The 6937-nt window shown below is 33.8% G+C and overlaps 1 pseudogene across 1 annotated transcript; it reads left to right on the forward strand.

Annotated features, from left to right (window-relative positions):
• Positions 1-2619: 2619 nt before the first annotated feature.
• Positions 2620-6341, forward strand: LOC146931853 (G-type lectin S-receptor-like serine/threonine-protein kinase At4g27290; annotated as a pseudogene). Its single transcript, XR_015006854.1, has 8 exons — positions 2620-3368; positions 3462-4229; positions 4331-4465; positions 4553-4698; positions 4803-5013; positions 5114-5351; positions 5454-5604; positions 5702-6341. The product of XR_015006854.1 is annotated as a G-type lectin S-receptor-like serine/threonine-protein kinase At4g27290 (transcript).
• Positions 6342-6937: the final 596 nt, after the last annotated feature.

A 6937-nucleotide genomic window follows, 5' to 3' on the forward strand; every position in this document is an offset into this window, starting at 1 on the left:
AAGCATGGATGATTAAAAAAGGAAAATTGGTTACAACAATAACAACGAGATGAGAAACTGAAAATGTGTGTATGCAGTTTATAACAAGAGTGAAATTAATGAGAAAAGACGTGCGTTTCTATTTTTCAATTGACGACAACTAAATATTTCTAACTGGAGAGGAGGTTTGTGTCATGTGACAAACTGCACTAAAGTGCTAATTTTTCATAAAAAAATGCATCATAACCAATGATTCAAATTCACAAACCCAAAATTAGTGGGTTGTTTATCTTGAATGTGAGATTTGATGAATAATCATCTAAACGTCATATATATTAGACACTAAACGTAGATATATCTTATAGTCTTTATTTTAGAGGGATCTTATCTGATATGGAAATTGCTTCATATCAAATAATAAATTATTGGGTTAAATATGTTTTTAGTCTCTGTAAATATGTTAATTTTTTGTTTTAGTCCCTCTAAAAAATTTCTTCAACTTTTAGTCCCCAAAAGTTTTTCATCTTCACTTTTGGCCCCTCCTTTAAAGTAAACTCGTATGTAGAATTCATATTTTTGAATAAAAGTTTGCAGAAAAATTCATAATATTATAAGAATCTCTCTAAAAAAATTAGAATTTTTTAACTAAACATAAATTAAATATAAATTTTTTTGTTAAGAATTCATATTTGGTTAAAAAAAATAATTTTTTCTGGGAAAGGTTTTTACAATTTTCTACACATTTCTGCAAAATTTGATTAAAAAATACAAAAATTAACTTTAAAATAGGGACCAAAAGTAGTGATTGAAAATTTTTTAGGGACTAAAAGTTGAAGGAAAATTTTAGAGGGACTAAAACGAAAAATTGATATATTAATTGGGACCAAAAACATATTTAATCCTAAATTATTTTTGTAATTTTAGCATAGTTTTTTTTTTATGGAATAATTTTAACATAAATATAAACAATTTTTTATGTGATTGAATGACCATTTTTTATGACAATTTTAACATATTTACACTCACTTATATTTTCACTTTTTCCTTCTCCTTCCTACTTTCCCATTTTCCGTCGCCATTGGATCATAGACGTTCCCATTTCCCTTGACTTTAATTTGAAACAAATTTTCCCGCCTAAAATTTGCCAGGGGTTACTACAATTTGCGAGGGGTTTGCTCCTGACTTATGTTGTGGTTTGAAATTGCAATTTGCCAGGGGCTTCCGTGACATTACTCCTGACAAATTTGCTAGGAGCTGATGCTCCTGGCATCACTCCCTAGCAAAACGCAAGATTTCTAGTAGTCTTCTGACTTAAATGGTAAGTTTTTTTTTTTTTTTCTTCCCGAAATGCTACAATAGTCTTTCTATGTTGATCGCTTTCCAAACCAAACTATAAGTTTCCATGCCGTGTTACTACTGGTGTTTGTTGAATTGAACTCATTCATCAAGTTTTGTTTGTGGTTTGCATGATTCGTGTTTTTTTCGCAGAGTGACAACGAAAATTCCAAGTCAAACTCTCTTCAAGAGAACATCCAGTTGCATGCTTGGTGGTCCAAGGTTTCACTTTCACATTACATGCATATGTTGAATTTTGTGATTCATTCGAAGTTTTTTTTTTCTTAGTTAAAATCCCAGGAGAAATATTAACTATTACAATACTCGTAACACCGATATTTCTGATAGAAGGTGCGTCAGCTGTAAGACACAACTGACACGACAATGACAAATGTGATTACATTCAATTATGTAATTTTCTATAATTATCGGTATGGATGTGTGTCGGTTCGTGCATGTACTTGATAATCTGATATGTAGGCACGTCCAAGGTTTTAAATAACCGTCGCAGTCACGTATAGGATTTTGCGATTTCGGCCGTTACGGGTGTTGCGATAAGGATCGCGGTTGTCGCGGTGTGAATTAATCACAACTTTGCACAACTCTTAAATAATGATAGTAACTTAAATAACTTAAACTAGAGAAAGATTTGGAGTTCTAAACTAGATAATGAGATAACTTATGTAATTTATGATCAAATATGTACTAAAAATATGATTTTTATCTATCTCAATCGAAAAAATATCCGGATTCTATGTTTATTGTCATGAACGACAATTTTTTGCAGCCGTAACGACGCTTTGTCGTATTTTTGTTCACTCTGTAAAAACGGTGAAAAACGGTAACGTCCGTTACCTATACCTTTTTGTCGCGGCCTTTTTCTCGGTAACAGACCGTTTTTTAAAACCTTGGGTACGTCTATCTCTCTCCCCCCGAGTCTCTATCAAGAAAATTGGTTTGGGTGAGCGAAGTTTCCTAGAACAAAATATCACAGGCTGTTTAAACTCTAAATTTCCAATGATATTTTTAATTTTGTGGTGTAGTATGAACCTATCATAATATCCAAATCTATGATTTTTAAGTTAGTCATTCTTATTTAATTGTTATGATATGAACATATCTGTTCTCTCTTAGTCTTTATCAAGAAAATTAATTAGGATGAGTGAAAATTCCTAGAACAAAGAATCACAAGCTATTTAAACTTTAAAATTTCCACTATTCTCTTAATTTTGTCTCATGCAAATGGACAGTGACTGTGAAGTTTGAACCTATTATAACATTAAACTCTTTGACTTTTCAGCAGCTTAGATTACAGAACCCATAAACAAAGGTAAGATTCTGCTGCAAATTCTTTTGAGAGTCTATGAGTTTACTATTCCAACCAAATGGGAACATAATACATTAGTCTCTGCCTTATGTATCATGAGTAACTTTCATTTGTTCAACAATGTATTTGTCCATTCTTGTGATGTTTTTACAACATTTGACTCCATTTCTCACGCATGAATTCTAAATATATAGAGTTTTCAGTTTTCTTTTTCTTCAATGTGAATGTTATAAGCTCTAACACTTTTATTCATTTTGAAATGAGTTTCATTACTTATATTCTATTTGTTCTCTCTCTTATTGTCTCCAATTCCATAGCCAGTGATGACACATCATCCATTACTCAATCTCAATCCATCAGTGATGGAGGGACCATTGTTTCACCAAAAGGACTCTTTGAGCCTGGTTTCTTCAGTATTACAAATCCAAACAAACGCTACCTCGGAATTCGATTCAAGAATGTTCAAACTCAAAATGTTGTTTGGGTTGCAAATGGTGGCAAGCCAATCAATGACTCTTCTGCTATTTTGAAACTAAACAGTTCTGGAAGTTTGGTCCTTACTCATAACAACAACATCGTTTGGTTCACAAATTCTTCCACAAACGCACAGCAACCAATAGCACAACTCCTGGATACTGGCAATCTTGTCATAAAAGAAGATAGTGTCAGTGAAACCTATCTGTGGCAAAGCTTTGACTATCCGTCTAATACATTGTTGTCAGGTATTGTTAAGATTGATGCAAATTCTAGACTATTCTAGTTATGCCTGTAATAATTTACCTAACCGAAGTGCCTAAATATCTATAATAAAGTAATGTAGAAAAGTATAAAGAGACATAATATATTAATTAAGAACTTTTGGACCACCAATACTTATTAATAGGCATGATGTGTTATTCTCAAGTGTGTGGTAGAGTTCACTCTAAGCGACTACCAACTAGTGTATGATATCATGGAACGGCTTGCGTTTTAGCGGTAGGCCAGACTTGAAGCCTAATTCTATTTTCAGTTACAATTTTGTCTGGAATAAAGAAGAGGTTTATTACACATGGAACATCAAAGATAGTTCTCAAATATCGAAAGTGGTACTTAACCAAACCAGTAACAATCGTCCACGCTACCTATGGTCAAAAGACGACGAATCGTGGAGGGTTTATTCAAGAATACCTGAAAACACTTGTGACACTTATGGTCAATGTGGAGTCAATGGATATTGTAGCAGTACTAATTCACCAATATGTGGATGTTTAAAAGGGTTCAAGCCTAAGTTTCCTGAAAAATGGAACTCAATAGATTGGTCCCAAGGATGTGTCAGGAGTCATCCATTGAACTGCACCAATGATGGGTTTGTCTCAGTGGCAAACTTGAAAGTTCCAGATACTATTATATACTTTGGTGGATGAGAGTATAGGTCTAGAACAATGTGGAGGAAAATGCTTGAATAATTGTTCCTGCATGGCTTATACAAATACAGATATAAGTGGCGCAGGAAGTGGTTGTGTTATGTGGTTTGGTGATTTAATCGATATCAAACTTATTCCAGGTGGTGGGCAATTTCTGTATATCAGGATGCCTGCTTCAGAATTAGGTGAATACATTAATAATTCCACCAATTTTTTCCTTTTAATATTCTTTGAGAATTTAAGTCTTGTAATTGAAAGTGGAATTTAACTAAGTTGCTTTGTTTAGATAAAGGCAACAATAGTATTGACGATGAGCACAGGAGGAACACGAGAAAAATAGTTGTAATTACAGTTTCAGCAGCTTTGGGAATGCTTTTACTTGCTATTTATTTTTTCTACAGACTCAGGAGGAGCATTGTTGGTAAAACTATTCTCCCATTCTCCGACATTTGAATGAAAAAATGTCATTGGCTACATAGTTCAGTTTTTTTTTCTTTCCATTTTCTAGGGAAGTCAAAGACAGAAGGCAACTATGAGAGACACATGGACGATATGGATCTCCCATTGCTTGATTTGTCAACAATTATTACCGCTACTGACAATTTCTCAGAGAAGAACAAAATTGGAGAAGGTGGTTTTGGACCTGTATATTTGGTAATCCAATATTGGAGTATGATTTCTAAGTAAGAATAGCGAGATAAATATGCTATAAGAAACATCTAACCATTACTATATGAATGTAATTAATGATTATCCAGGGAAAGTTTGAGAGTGGGTTAGAAATTGCTGTAAAAAGACTTTCACTGAGCTCAGCACAAGGGACGAGAGAGTTCATAAATGAAGTAAAACTTATAGCAAACGTTCAGCACCGAAATCTTGTAAAACTTATTGGCTGTTGCATTCAGAGAGAAGAAAAAGTACTAGTTTATGAATACATGGCTAATGGTAGCCTAGACTACTTCATTTTTGGTATGTAAGTCTCTCTAAGTCTTGTATTAAAACTCACGAAAGTTTGTAGCTAACTTTGAATATTCAACGTTTAATAATAGTTTTGTTATGAATTATGCAGATCATACCAAAAGTAAATTGCTAGATTGGCCAAAGCGTTTCCACATAATATGTGGAATTGCTAGAGGGCTATTGTATCTTCATCAAAATTCTCGATTGAGGATTGTCCATAGAGATCTCAAAAGTAGTAATGTTTTACTAGATGATACTTTGAATCCAAAAATATCAGATTTTGGATTGGCTAGAATTTTTGGAGGAAACCAAATTGAAGGAATCACAGATAGAATTGTTGGGACATAGTGAGTCTCTAACCATCTAAAATCATAGTTTATTTTATTTTTACACATATATATGATATGACATTTGTATTTTTTTTATTTTCTTACGTTTGCTTATTGCAGTGGGTACATGGCACCAGAGTATGCTATTGATGGACAATTTTCCGTGAAATCCGACGTTTTCAGCTTTGGTATTTTACTATTAGAGATTATATGTGGGAAGAAAAATCGAGTGTGTCATCGTACAATGCAAACTCTTAACCTTGTTGCTTCTGTAAGCACTAGGATAAATGTTAATTTGTCATGTTAAAAGCAAAACCATGCTAACTTTATCTTCTCTGTAGTAACAATTTTCGTCTTTTATAATTTAGGCATGGACATTCTGGAAACATGGAAGACCTTTACAGATAATTGACTCAAACATCGTGGATTCATGCATTGTATCTGAAGTATCGCGTTGCATCCACGTTGGACTCTTATGTGTGCAACAATATCCAGAGGATAGGCCTACCATGGCTGATGTGATTCTAATGTTAGGGAGTGAGATGATGATATTAGATGAGCCTAAGGAGCCAGGTTTTACTACGAGGAAAGAATCTGCTCAAGCTCAAGTGGGAAGGATACAAGTTCAAACTACGAAATGACGATGAGCTCTTTTAGTGCTCGGTGAAAATCAATAGGATACCGATACATATTTCAGTAAAGGAGGTATAATTCCATGGGGAACAAAGTCACTATTAAAGTACTAGTGTTCAAATACTTTTGTACTTGAATGTTTATAAAGTAAATTTGGTTACACTTAATTTTAAACTTTATAATAAATATAGAAATGTAAAGTTGGATACCCCGTTTACCATATTTAGTTTTGGGACACTCAAGCGGGCAGCCATTTGGATACCCCGTTTTAAAGTTGTATTGAAGTTCCATATTGTCTAGATTCTTAGACCATTGGATAAATAAAAGTGTTTGTGTACCTTCATCCCTTTCGCTAACTTTTGGGATGAGAGCTAAGCACATTTAACATGGTATCAGAGACGGATTAAGATTACGATATGAGAATTGGACTCTGGACTCACACTAGATGTGGGGGTGGGTATTAGAGTTTCATATTGCTCAAGTTTTTGGATTTTTGAATGTATAAATTTGTTTAGATACCTTCATCATTTGTTTAGTTTTGGATGAAATACAAAGTTGTTAGTTCAATAGTTAATCTAGCCCAAGTAATTTTTTTTCTTTATCTCTCTCCAAATTGCATACTCTATTTATTTTGACAAATGGAGAGGATCTTACTCAAATTGAAATATGGTATGTGAAACTGAGGGGAATGTTAATATGTATATTTGTTCAATTGCTTGATATAACACAAGAGCTTGGTAGCCTAGTTGTTGAGCCCAGTGGGCTGCGGTTACACGTATATGGTTCGATTCCCAGTTGTGCACCCTTATGTATGACGGACTAGCAGTGGTGAGTCCGATTGGACGAATTAATATGTAACACGTGCACATGGCGCTCTTAGAGTCTATAAAAACTATATGGTTCGATTCCCAGTTGTGCACCCTTTCGTTGGGCGTGATAAAAAAAAATGTCATCCCATTTGGTTTGACGTG

The sequence above is a fragment of the Medicago sativa genome, chromosome 4, assembly GCF_051527215.1.
Source record: "Medicago sativa cultivar Bolivia chromosome 4, Bolivia_mono, whole genome shotgun sequence".
Lineage (NCBI taxonomy): Eukaryota > Viridiplantae > Streptophyta > Magnoliopsida > Fabales > Fabaceae > Medicago > Medicago sativa.